The sequence below is a fragment of the Pipra filicauda genome, unplaced genomic scaffold (assembly GCF_003945595.2).
Source record: "Pipra filicauda isolate LSUMZ 115617 unplaced genomic scaffold, ASM394559v2 scaffold189_size1545977_pilon, whole genome shotgun sequence".
In the NCBI taxonomy this organism is placed as follows: Eukaryota; Metazoa; Chordata; class Aves; order Passeriformes; family Pipridae; genus Pipra; species Pipra filicauda.
In genome coordinates, this window is record NW_024104297.1 from 1387275 (window position 1) to 1400807 (window position 13533).

The 13533-nt window shown below is 41.0% G+C and overlaps 1 long non-coding RNA gene across 1 annotated transcript; it reads right to left on the bottom strand.

The window, feature by feature from the left end:
- Positions 1-1964: 1964 nt before the first annotated feature.
- LOC120323047 lies at positions 1965-13191 on the bottom strand. Its single transcript, XR_005563126.1, has 3 exons — positions 13124-13191; positions 3703-3857; positions 1965-2015 (listed from the first exon to the last, which is right to left on the bottom strand). It is a non-coding gene; the product is annotated as an uncharacterized LOC120323047 (long non-coding RNA).
- Between the last annotated feature and the right edge of the window lie 342 nt (positions 13192-13533).

Below are 13533 nucleotides of genomic sequence, written 5' to 3' on the forward strand. Positions count from 1 at the left end.
GCAAGAATTAGCAAGGGCATTTCAAAAGGATTAATGTCCCGTAATTCTCCCGCAGCAATGAGAGGCCTGACAAAGCCCTTCGCTGTGCTGTCCGTGTCCCATTGGGGACAGCTCCCTCCAGCTCCCGCAGCAGTGGCCGGAGCTGCGGGGATGCCCCGCACTGCCCCGCCGAGCCTCCTCCGCTGCGGGGGCTTGTGCTTCGGGTGATGCCTCTCACCGACCGTCTGCTTCTAAGGTTACCTTGGGAAATGTCACATTTTGAGTTGCTAAATCACACAGTCTTAAAAAAAAAAAATCGTTAGCACTGCACTGCTGTAGGTACCACCAAGAAACAAGTGTGTAGAGTGCACAGGACACTCTTACGTTTTTCCCAGTCAGGGAAAGTCAGCAGTATCACTTCGTGTGGGTGACTGATCATAAGCTTGTGGAAAAGGTGAAATCAAGTGGCTGAGTATGATGCACAGGATAGGAACTGATGGGCAAGAGGTCTATGGTCTCTGCCTGCTCTTTCAGTGGAACTTCTTGGAACAGACATAGGAAGAGAGAGGAGGTATTTTCAAATCAGATACAACTCCTAAGAATCTGCAATAGACCAAAGGGCATTTTAGGAGCCATACAGAAACTAAAATTAGTGAATACATTGCTTTCTTTAAACCACAGCCTGGGGTTTAGTGAACTGCCACAGTATAAGAGGCAACTGCTCTGCGCCTCATTCCCTGCCTTTGGTTTGAAAGTGAATGAAAAGACAACTTGCATAGCAAAAGTAACACATGACATGCGGTTCCAGGACAGTAAGCACCTTACAGTTTCCACGTGATCTTTGTACTTTTTTAAAAAACTGAAACCAATTAAAGGTGAGTGCAAAAATAAGTAGATGCTGTTTTTCACAGAAGGTGAATTTAAAAGGCAAATCAGTACAACACAACCACTTATTGGAACCAGATTTTAAATTTGCACAGTACTTATAAGACTTGCCTTGCAAGAACAGCCACAATATATTTTGATTTATTTTGACAGTCTGAAATAAGCCACCTACAACCCAGACCAAAGTTTCAACATTATGATCAATTCTGTGAGAAAAATATGCACAATGTATTTGTCTAGTAATAAATTTAAAGAAATTTGAACACAGTTGTGGATATGCTGCAATTACAGCAATAAGGAAAGTTGATCAAATAAAATGTTGACTTTGAATCATTCCTGCAGCTCTACTTTAAATAATTGAAATAATAACTTTATTACTGTTTTGAGTTGAAAATAATATCTGATAATCTAATAACATTTTAGATAATTAGTATGTAACAGGAACTAATCTAATGTAAGAAAAAAATGTAAAGGAAATCAAATATTATTTGAATAGCCAGTTGATCATCACCAACCTCTAGGGGAATTTGGGAACTCTAAACCTACACTGCTTTAAAAAGCTTTTTTTTTTTGGCCATCTTTTCTAATGATGCCTCACAAAACCAGACTGCACCCTGACCTCATCAGAAAGGGCACACAGATTTACTCTCTTAAGTAGCTACTGTAGTCACATGTCATAAGTATTATGGAAAAAAACCCCAAAAGACACACAAAAAACCGAAAACAAACAAGACTTCACACCTAATAACCAACCAGATAAGTCCTAAAGACCTGGTCATGGAACCCTAGGCCAGAACTGGAGGTAGAGTTCCTGTCTTGGTGCATAAGCACTCAGAAATTCTAATTAAACCATGTCTCTGTAATGTCAGAATGGATAGTCCACAGATTCAAATGGGAATCACCAGACCTGCCCTTTTCAGTCACTCCTTTAAATAAAAGAAAAATCAGGAGTGTCCAAAAGATCATGAATCTTCAGCAGGCAACCTGAATGAGATGGTCTTAAATCATGAAAAAAAAGACCTAAATGTACCTCCATGACAAACACATTTCTGGCAAGTTCAGTAGAGATGATAAAGGAAGAAGGAAAGTTACATTTTTTTCTAGGAAGAAGCCAGACACCTGTGTTCCATATCTCCTTCTCTGTGCTTCCTCTGCAAAGAGAAAATATTGCAGCATTAGAGCTACCAGGGACACTGGGCCAGAAACAGTTTCCACTCAGAATCCTCCAGCTGCAACCCAATTAGTAAATCTGGACCTTGCTATTATATCACACACTTTGATGAAGAGAATGGAAAAAAAGGCTGCAATACAATTGCAGTGTTGACTGATTCAAGACGAGGCACTTCTCACAGCTTCTGGGGTAAATGTATACATCTCCAGCAAGGAATAGAATCCCACTGCCACTGTTTTCTTCCCAATTTTCATTAACTTTCTTGAGTTTGACATAAAACACACCCACACATTGCACCAGAAATAATTATGTACTGCACATGATAGGTTAGGAATGCTTCAAATAATTGCCCACAGTGTCCCTGACATGACTAGCAAAGAGCTGAGGAAGAACAAAGAAGATTTATAAAGGCATTTACCCATATTCTACAGGTTGACATCACTTCAGTTGTCAGTTTTGGAATAGGTATGTTGGACATACCGATATATACACTTTGTACATTGTAGTACTTCCTTTAAGGGAAAAGAATCAAAAGAGAAGTTTACGGAAACACCAAATATTCAAAATCACTTAAAGCCCCCTATAAGACATGCACAAACCACTCTCCCTTCTAATAGGGCTCTCTCGATTTGCCCAGAATCCCTGTTGTATGTCACTTGAACTGGTGTCAGCCGCAAACACTGACCATGGAGCCCTTCGGTGTGATGCTCCAGCGTGCTGGGGGTGAAGACACACACATATTGTCGCATTGGGATCTGACATTGTCTTATCTCGGGCCTTTTGCTGTTGACATTTGTCACCAGCTCAAAACTTATTATAGCCACCATCTCCGCTTAAATTTACAGATACATTTTAATTAATGGGGGAAAATGCGTTTATCTCCTTCGAGCAGTGCCTGGGTTCCAAGCGTTTGTTATCTCCGGTGTGAAATTTGGGCTGACAAGAATCAACGCTTTCCACGCCGCAGCTCCGAGCCGGCCGCCGGGCAGGGAAGGGAAGGGAAGGGAAGGGGTCGGAGCGGCTGCGGGAGCTGCCACTGCCAAACCGAGCCCTGCTCACACAAGTGTGCAGAGCACATCTGCCTGGGCCCTGGCAGCTGGGGCCGTGTGACCAATTCAGCGCCTGAGAGTGAAATTAACGGCAAAGAGTTTAATTGTGAGTAAACAATACCGCATTAAGGAGCGGTAAACACAGCAGCAGGGACCGAACGACTGAGCATTCAATCACTGATGTGGCCGCTTCGGTGCTTTCACTAACGATCTCCCCCGTCTGCGCCGTGTGACGGGGCTCTCGGCGCTCCTGGTCATTTACACGCGCCGCTTCCTCGCCCTCCTGCCCCGGGGGATGCGGGTGCCCCTGATGATGCGGGTGCCCCTGATGGGTGTCCCCTGCCCGGGGCGGGGCAGCCTTGGCCCCTCCGAGGCGCTGCGGCTGCGGGGAACACAACACTGCCCACCCCGCGTGCCTACAGAGGGCAAACGTGGTGATCAGACAGCATCGAGAGAGTGCCAAACACCTCTAATATTTTTCTTAAATAATAACGTGCTTCGTCCTTTAAAATTGTTGGCTGACTAAATGTGTGTGTCACACACCCACGAGCACATAGGCCTGAGCAACCCAGGCACAGACTATTTGGGAACAGAGACGTGGCAGGCATGAATATTTACCCGGATTCTGACCGCCCTTGAGCAGCTTCCCGGAGGTAAATCTGAGGAGCTGGGGCAGTTGCCGCCACAGCCGCTGGGCCTTAGTTTCCTTCTTCACAAAACGGGAAGTGTTCCAATTCATGTGAGCAGGAGACTGTGGGGACTATCTGCAGATTCTGTGAAATGGTAAAACACACACACCAGCTGAATAAAGTTTATGAAGGAAGATACCAAATTCTTCATCATTTTGTTTCTTCATTTTCCCTTTACTCCCATTCTCATCGCTTATTGATTTTTGTTTCCAGCTGACATACGAGCGACAGTCTATATTAAGACAACAGCAGCTGAAGCATCAGTAAAGTCAACATCACTATATACCATTAAGAAATCTGCTGTTTGATGATGCACATTTACCACTCCAAGAAGTGCCTTAGGGAAATACAACCACTTCTGAAGGGGGACTAGTACTAGGTGGGTGGGCTTCAAAAAATACTGCTCTACGTGATGTCCAGTACGAGAATCCCTTTCAAAAACAGTGAGATGAATGAGCTGTCATCGACCCACTTCATTCCCTGCTTTGCAGAACACTCACAAAACGGGCAAAGGACAGTTCTGTTTTGTTCAACACATGATAAAAATGCACAAAAGGTGATTGACATGAAGAAACTGCAAATGTGGTAAACTAAACATATGCTTCTGGAAGCACCAATCTACTAGAACAACTCAGTCGTGTGTATCCTCTAGTTGCTGAAAGACTAACCACCACTTTAAAACAATTGAAATCCCTATATATTGTGAGTATAAGCTTTTAATTAATTTGCCATATTACATGTATCAACAGCTAGACAGAAATGGAGCTTAACAGCAATTTATCTTCAATCTGGTTTTGAAGCCAACACAAATATTTCTTCATTTCACCCTGCTTTTGACTCACTATGTAAGTAGAAGCAAAAGGGCCCAAACCGCTTCTGACATTAACATCATAAAAGGTGTAACCTGGCTTAAATTAGTGCCATTGACTCTTCTTGTGCCAGCAACGAACTGAGATCCCTGTCTTCACTTGTGGCACTCTGCAATTTAAAAGAATTTGATGTAATAATAATTATGAATGAACTCATGAGACTCTCACTCTCACATGAAGTGTCACAGGTTACATTCTTGCACGGTCGCAAGGCTTCATTCTGTTTGCTAGGCAGAGTCCTTTCCCCTTCCCTGTTACAGAAAATCAGCTGTGCTCTCTCACCAAACTGTCATGCACTGTACAAACCCCACACAGAAGTTCCCACCAAGGTGCTCCCACTTCTACTGAACCCACAGTGGAACAGAAGCCTCTGCTCTGTGCTGACAGCAGCTCCTTCCCTTAATGCAAGCCTTGGAGGGAAAAAATCTCCAGCTGGGTCTCTGCACACTGAAGAGTAGGACACACTCATCAAGACTACTAGTGGTAGAACTGAACAGAGAGGATTAAAACCAAAATCAAAACATAACAAACCACAATACCACCACCTACACACACACACACACACAAAGGTTAATAAAAAGTAAAAACTAAAAGGAGGAACATGTGCAGGGGTTAAGGACTCCTCTGCTTATTCTGTCTAGGCTTTTCACCAAGATTTTCGAGATTTCCAGCAAGAACATTTCCAGGATTTTGTGCCGGTGAACACAGGCACTACACATTCACTTGGCCATTCATTAGCATTTTACTACCAGAGCTCTTGGCCTAAGCTTGACGTGAGCAGGTAAACAAGAAATTTCCTCTGTCTTTTGCTATTTAGCTCCATACAAGTATTAATAAGGCAATTCTCAAAAATCCAGATGCTCAAACCTGAGGAATGGTTATGGAAGGGCAGAAACCTTCAACAGAGACTTAAGTGAAAAGGAAGAAACCTTCCTGAGGCAGCTGGTCCATATTTGTATTCTCCAGTTTATTCAGTCTTCCTCTGATTATTTCGTTAGCTCTTCACTTTTTTAATGAGTGTAATCCCACAACTCCCCAAGCATGCACACTACACAACCTGTCCCTAGAAATTATCTCCCTCTGCCTTTTATAAAAGCTCCCTCACAAACAAACAGTCTGCTTCATGCTGTACACACATATCCATGTAACTAACACAATTTGCCAATTTGCCAAAGGGTAAAAAACTCTAAGCTCCCTTTATTTGTCTTGCTGCCGAGTGATCTCAGCCCCAGTGACTAAGAGTCAAGCAGCGAGCTGTGGGGAGATGCCATGCTAAACTCACCTCAGCTGCAAGCAGCAGAGCTGCCATCTTGCTAATCAGCTTTAATTTAGCTGTCTCACAGCTTCATAAGTAAATAAAGACTTACTTAGTGTCAGAAATATCAGTATTTAACTGTAGAGTTTAAAAGTATGGTAATTAAAAGAGTGCCACAAGTCACAGCTCGGTGCAATCCTAACAGATTGTAGGGTTTGCCTTTTTGAACCTCTCAGCACGTTTAGAAACTTGAGTAAAACAACAAAAGGTGTTAATAGCTTTAAGGGGAGCACCATGCTGATAGATTACCCATTATGGTTATCCACTCACAGCGAAATGGCAAATAGGTTTGATCAATTCGATTTTAATGTAAAGTGAACTTGAAAAAAACCCAGCAATGAGCAAAGAGAAGACCTTTTGTTGCTAATGTGTCTGAAAAAAAAGCACTTAATTGAGGTCATAATAATATTAGCAGTTATCACCATCAATAATTCAGCCTTATTTATTACTACATGGTAAAGTTCTGTCAAACAGGAATTGTTCAGGCTTTGTTATACATGTTAACATGAAGCTAGCTGTTGGATGATTGGTATATATTTCACCAGCTGCTCAAAACTGCGGGATAGCAAGAACTAATGATATTCCTTCTTGGTCCTTGCATTACACAATAGTTAATTTGCTGCATGCAGAAATATACGTTACAAATATAATAGTCCCACATAAAGTATGCGTAATAAAAAAAGCATTATATCTGAAACAGTGACTGACTAATCTTGCCTGAGCTATCTGTCATATGGAAAACAATTTCAATTCCTGCATGATTTAGTACTCCTACAGCAGGAGAAACATAAATTCTGCCTCTTCACACAGTTCTAGTCACCTGTGATTAGTTATCTTTAAAAAATCTAAACGAACGTATAATTGTACAATTATAGATGCAAACTCCAATGTTAAAATTTAAAATGTATTAGTCTCATAAAATGGCTCATTAATCTCTAGGTCTTAAAGGACATACTTGTCCGGTAATGAGCCAAATGCAGGAAATATGTGTGTGGTGGTGGATGGGGGAATTTTACCTCGTATTATTTTTTTTAACCTTAGAATAATTTTATTCCTACAAAATCTGTTTACCAAACACGAAGAAGTTGTCAATGACAAAGTCAGTTGCAGTTCTCTGGTCATTAACTATGGAAATAAGCTGTTTTGGAGAGATTAGTTTTTCCTTATACACGATATTCATGGATTTATAACAGCTATATAATTACTGACTGGAACTGCAACCAGAAGGGCTGGGCAGGAATATTGATCTTTCCCTGTCTGCTAATGACCGCTTCTCCCCTGCGCTGATGGCAGGAAGCCTTCTATTAGGTTTTTACCACCTTTCTTAAGGAAAAAAAAAAAAAGGTTAAAAAAAAAAATAAGGATAAGAAAGATCATAGGGGCACCTGTGAAAAACAATGCTTATCCCACTTAGAGACTGTCAGGCAGAGGTATTAGCCACTGCAGCGTTTGGTGCGGACGGGACAGGAACCCAAATTCAGGGGCGGAGCGAGGAGCAGGGCTCGGGGGCAGAGGCGAGCGAGCGCCGGGGGGTGATGGATGCAATCCCTGAGCGGGAGGGAGCGGGCAGCCCCTCGGAGAGCTAATCCACTTGGCAGCAGCGAGATGGCTCCTTGAAGGAGCTAAAGTAGACTGACACAATGGCCTGCGAGGCATTAAAATGTAGGAATTAAAAACTGTTAAATTGCACAGAGGGATTCTTAACCTCAGCCCTTTGGCAACACAGTGATGTTTCTTCCCTTTTCTTCTCTCTCGCCTCCTCTTGAAAGTGCCATACACAGTAGATTTATTTTTTTTCCAGATGCCTCACTGCTCAGACCCCACTAATTCTGGATGCCAGTTGCCTGCCGTACACAAACCCCGTTAATGACGGCTATAAAGCGTCTGAAAGAGTGCCTCGAAAAATAACTTCCCTTCTGCTCCTGGCTGTTCTTGGCCCTCTCCCTGCCCTATTCCACAGCAATGCTCAAAGCAGCCGTCACTCAAAAGCACATCTGGATTCACAGATCTGGACCTTTTGATCCTGCAAATGTAAGAGCTCCAGACAAGTCTCCCTCTGCAACTGGGGCTGTGCAGATTCCCCACACCATTTCAATGAGAAAGGTGAGGCTCTGCGTTGTTTAAATGGACAAGCAAATGTTCAAAACGATTTTAAACTGGGGACCATTATTGTTTGCCCTGGAGCTTAAATGGATGTGGGCTTTTTTTTTTTCCTTTTCTTTTTTCTTTTTCTCTCCCTGAAACACAAGTTATCCTCAGGCTCAACAAACTGACATGTGGTTCCTGACAATAATAGGGTATCACTCAGCCACTTTGTAGAGAGCTGCCAAAAGAGATTCTTCTTCTTCCCTTGCTGGTGGGTTGGTTTGGGTTTTTGTTGTTTTTAAACACCGTGACATTTTAAAAGTTATTAGAGTATTAATGCTGCTTTTTAATGAATAAAGCTTTATAAAACTACTGATATGGAATTAACATAAGTTTACCTCTCAATGCAAGTCTCTTTTTTTTTCTATTTTACTATCCATTACTTCATTAAATCAACACTGAAAAAGACTAGCCTTGCCAAATTTCTCACTGCACATTCCACTGTTTGCCCATGACAGTATTTGAATGTGCTTATTATTTCTAGTAAAGCCCTTATCATTTTCACTGTGAAATTTAAATCACCCTGATCCAACTCTTCTTAGCTAAAGTCAGCTTTATCAACCACAAGAGATGTGGGATTTTAAAAAGATCTGAGTAAATTCACATTGTTTGGATAAACTCATTCAGGGGGTTCAGCAAATGAAAGCTGAAATAGATATGTATTCCAAGGAGGTTATGGACTGCTCAAAAGCAAAGAAGTTAAAGCATAATTAAAAAAAAAAAAAAAAAAAGAAGTTAATAGTATCAGTATCTTTTTAATGAGGGCATTCAGAACCTAGAATTTGAATTGGTATTTCTATGCCTCCACAATAATTTAAGTGAAAAGTAAATAAAGAAGGAAAAAAACCCAAACAAACAAAAACCCCTAAACATTAAACTGTTTAAACAAAGATATTCTACAATCCACTCTGCTATGTTATCTGGTCAGTGTTGTGCTATCAAAAAATGTTAAGGGCTGCATTTATACATTATCCCACAATTTAAGTAACTGTGTATCATGTATATTTTAAACCATCCCTCTGTAGTTTTAATTATCTCAGTCTGCAGGGAAAAACGCAGCTCCTATGCCTGAGACCGAAATGAAAGTGCTGCACGCTGACAGCTAAGATGTCTGTCCTAGCTTGTTGAGATTTCCTGTAAAATTTGCATTGAAAAGGCAGCTTTAAATATACTTAAAATAAAAAGAGCATTTGCATCTAATTTGCTACACTTGCAGTATTAAAGTTTTATCTGAATAAAGACATGTCAAATGGATTTATATAGTTAAGCTGATAGCTTTTAAAGTCAACACAGTAACATCAGCTAAATTCAACAAAGTAATGGCAGCAGCTAATGGCATTTATTAGTTTATCATCATTTACTTAAAAACCATAACGCAGATCATTTTATTTTCACATTACTGTTTGTGATTCTTTGACTCAGTTTGTATTGATTCCGCAAATTATGGCAGAAACTGACATTTATCTAACAGAGTTTTCCAAGCTATAAATGTTGGCTTTAGTGGGAAGCAATTGAACACTTGCCACACAATGGTTTGAGCCATGCTAGAAACAACCATCTTCAAATAAACACATTTGGCAACCATTTTAAAATACGATTGTTGCTTGTCTGATAATGACAGAAGGGTTTTTGTTACTGATAAGGCTCTTATTACAAACCACTGCCTATGTAATCTACAGCTTGATCACACAACGTGCTAAGCACACTCACCCCAACCCAGCAAAGAGCTGAAGCATTAAGCTTTGTTTTGAAGATATGCATAATAGCAAGCAAGCCTTTTTACAGTACTTCTCTTCTGCGGATGTCAAAGAACTTCACAAAAGGGATCATCACTGTTTACACAGAAGGAAACTGAAGCTGAGAGAATCCAAATCACACCCAGTGCTGCAGTGGGACTTGACGCTGTGAGTCCCAGTTCAGTGTTCTGCACATTATGTTTTACTGCCACTTTATACTCCTGTTGACTTCAGAGTGTCATCTTCGCTTGCCGGACTTCAGTGGTGCTAGATGCCAAAAGCACATGCTAATGATAAAGATAGTTGAAGGGGTCTAAATGTTTACAAAACAGTCTTTTCACTCTAAGTCTCAATTCTGCTATTTCTGCCTGTTTACTCCTCTTTTTAATAACAATTGCTGAAACCTAGATTTACCATGAAATACTTAGCAATATTTTATTGCCACCATAAAAACAAGGCTCACCCATAGCTTGATTTGTAAATATTTTGGGTGTGGACACCTACATGTCAACACTCAGTTTTACAACTGCATTTGAAAACGACCTCAAAAGTTTCCACTCTCCTCAGTGACATCTATGCTTGTTCTTCAGTAGAAGAAAAAAATCCAGCTGAGCTGGAGATGGGGTTTATTTTCAGAACTGTGCACAGAGGTCAACCTTCTTTCTAACAGGAGGCCCATGTCTAATTCCCCATGTCATATTCTAAACCTTTAATTCCAAAGAATCACCAGCTTCTCTCTTTTTCTCTCTCTCTTTTTTTCTTTTCCCTTTTGGTAGCAGACCATATTCCCAAGAAAAGTGACAACACAAGTCACATTTGGCAAGAATTTGAAATGATCATGCTTTGTTCATGCCATTTATTATAATTCTCCCATAGCAATGGGCTTCATTCTACTATGTCCTCACTCTGAACTCTGGCTTCTATTTCAGCACACATTTGTAATTCTCTATCCCTGGGCTGAAGAGCACAAACCTCTGGCTCACCAGAACAGCCTGAGACAGCTGGAGCAATGGATTCTGAGGCATACCCATCCTTCTTGAATCACCATCTCACAGCTGGCCAACTTTCTTATGTGTAAGTGTTGGATTGGGCAAGAAGGAGAGAGAAGGAGCTAAAAACTGTGTTGACCTTTACTTGGAGCCCCAGTCTGACCTCACTCAACTCAACAGGAATTCTGTTCTGATTTAAACAGTGGCTGGATCAAATATTTATAAGGTTTTATTGAAGAATACTGAAGAAAAACTGCTGCAGAAATTTATTTTGGTGAAAAAAAATTGAGTAAAACCATTAATTCTTTTTCTGTATAGGGTCTCTTCCTTCAGCTCAAGGAACACAGTTGTAACCTACTAAAAATGCACACCCTATTTTACAGCCATTTCAGTCATGCTGGACAGAATGACAACCCCACAAGTCTCCACTGTGCCACAGAGAAATGATGTGTTCTCCTTGGGACTGGAGGGGAGACAGTGCCTCTAGCAATACATCTCCAGTGGGGAATATTATGGCACAAGTGTTCTGAAACAAAAGATCAGAACCAGGTAGCAACAGCACTGCAAACAACATCATTGCTTAAGAAGTAGGGCAGCTTAAAGGAGGAGAGATAGTTATATTCAAAGTCAGAGAGAAAAAAACCAACCTCTTGGTTTTCATCCAAATGCAAATAGAAAGCCAACCCTGCAGCTGAAGAACTGGTTCCTGCCAGCTCCACCTGAGAAACAGGGCATTTTGCACAGTAGTAGTTAGAGCCTCCACATGGCTCTGAGGTACAGCCCTGAAGCAATTTAGTTTGACCTGGAAACCCCAGGGCATGGGAGAAGTTCCCCACCCCTGATCACAGTCATGGGCTGGAGGAATTCTTCTGAGCACTGATCCCTCTGGAGTAACACGAAGCAGAACAATTTCACTAAGTTCATGTCATTTCAGTTGCATCTCACTGCAACTGAAATGTTATGGTGAGTTTTCCTTTTAATTTCACTCATCTTATACTTCAGAGAGCTCATTCCTAACTTGTGCTAGCAATGGCCATTCTCTACTTTCATTCTCTCCTACTGAGGCCCTTTCTATCCCACATAGGAAAGAAACAACAGCACCCCAGCTGGTGTCTATACTGTAGCAGGCAGGATAATGTCAACCAGATACAGGGCCACATCCTCAACCGATGCAAATTATCCTAACTTCATTTACTTCAGTGGAGCTCTTGGTGTTTTCTATCAGATAAGGATGTGGACTTTAGCATTAATCATGTGCAGAGCAAAAACCCACCATTTCAAGCTTCATTATGAAACAAGTGCTACATTAGCACTGAGCATGAAAAATCTCAGAATTTCCCTTTAATGATCTTGAAGATTATGTGCAGCAGGAAAGAAGAAGTGGAAAATCTGTCATAAATATCACTGAATATTTTTAATAGCTAAAAGCTAGGCTTTCTTTAACACTCTTGCCTGAAAAAAAGCCCTAGAGTCTATTCATTAACTAGGAAGCAAGGGGATTGGTTTGTCATTTTAGTATGCCTGTGAGACAGAACACAATGGAGAGACAAAGTTCTCAAACCCAGAGACAGCACAAGCTAGGAAAAAAGTAGATGGGCAAGCAGAGCCATTTTAAAATATAGTATGTATAAATATGGAAATAACTCTGTAAAATCTCGGGATGCACTTATTAAATATTGTCTGTTGCAGCCTGTTCTTTACTCAGCCTTGGCAACCCTTTTAGTCACTACACATCATTTGACGGCAGCAGGAAATACCTGTGATGGTGACTTGCTTCCCAGTATCTCTGGTGACAGCTGGAGACAGCTTACATGAGTGGAGTCTGCAGTGGACTCCCCTGCTCCCTGATCATGCGTTGTAGGTGCACAGAACACTGTAATTCTAAGCAGGCATCAGAGGCTGCTGCTTGAATTGACTGTTACTTCAACTTTACAGCGAAAGAAAACATTCCTCAGTCAACCTTCCAAGCCCTGGTCTGGGTTCATGCACTACCCCAGTTTGCTCCAGTACATGTGTATCTCCCAACAACAACTGAGGTTGGCTTAGGCTTGAAGAACGACCCCTAGCACCATTCTGATCTCAGAGCAAAAGTGGAACCCCATTTCCTATCAAAGCAGCCACAGAGATGAAGATGTTACAGCTCTGTGCACTGTCTCAGCATGCTCTTATGAGTCTAAGGCACAATGACACCAAAGCTTGAGAAGTGTCCACGTAATGAGAATAGTGTTTGACGGGTAGACATAAAGAACTAGTCAAGAAGGTTGATAGTGTTTATAAAAGAAGATAAACTTACTACCTTAGATGGTTGTGTGAAGTAAAAGCATCATCTCTCTTTCACAGGAACTGGAAGTCTATGGATTACATGTTATCTGCTAAAAAGAGAGAAACAAAATTGTTGTTGAATATCATCTTCTGTTGGAAAGGAACTAAGTCAGTATGTAGTGCTGCATTTCACTGAAGTTTTTAACAGAATGAATACCCTGAAAAGCTACCCTTGAAAAAAAGAAACTGTCAAGTACTACAGGCTTTATAAAAATTATCAGTTTACTTTGAATGCATTTGGGTGACAGTTAGAGGAGTTTTTGTTTGGATAAATTTTAGTACACTCCCAAATCATGCTGCCAAACATAATTTCATTTGTACTTGTCGACAAAAAATACTCGTATCTCTATTTCCACAAAAGTATATGCACCTTGTATCCTTATC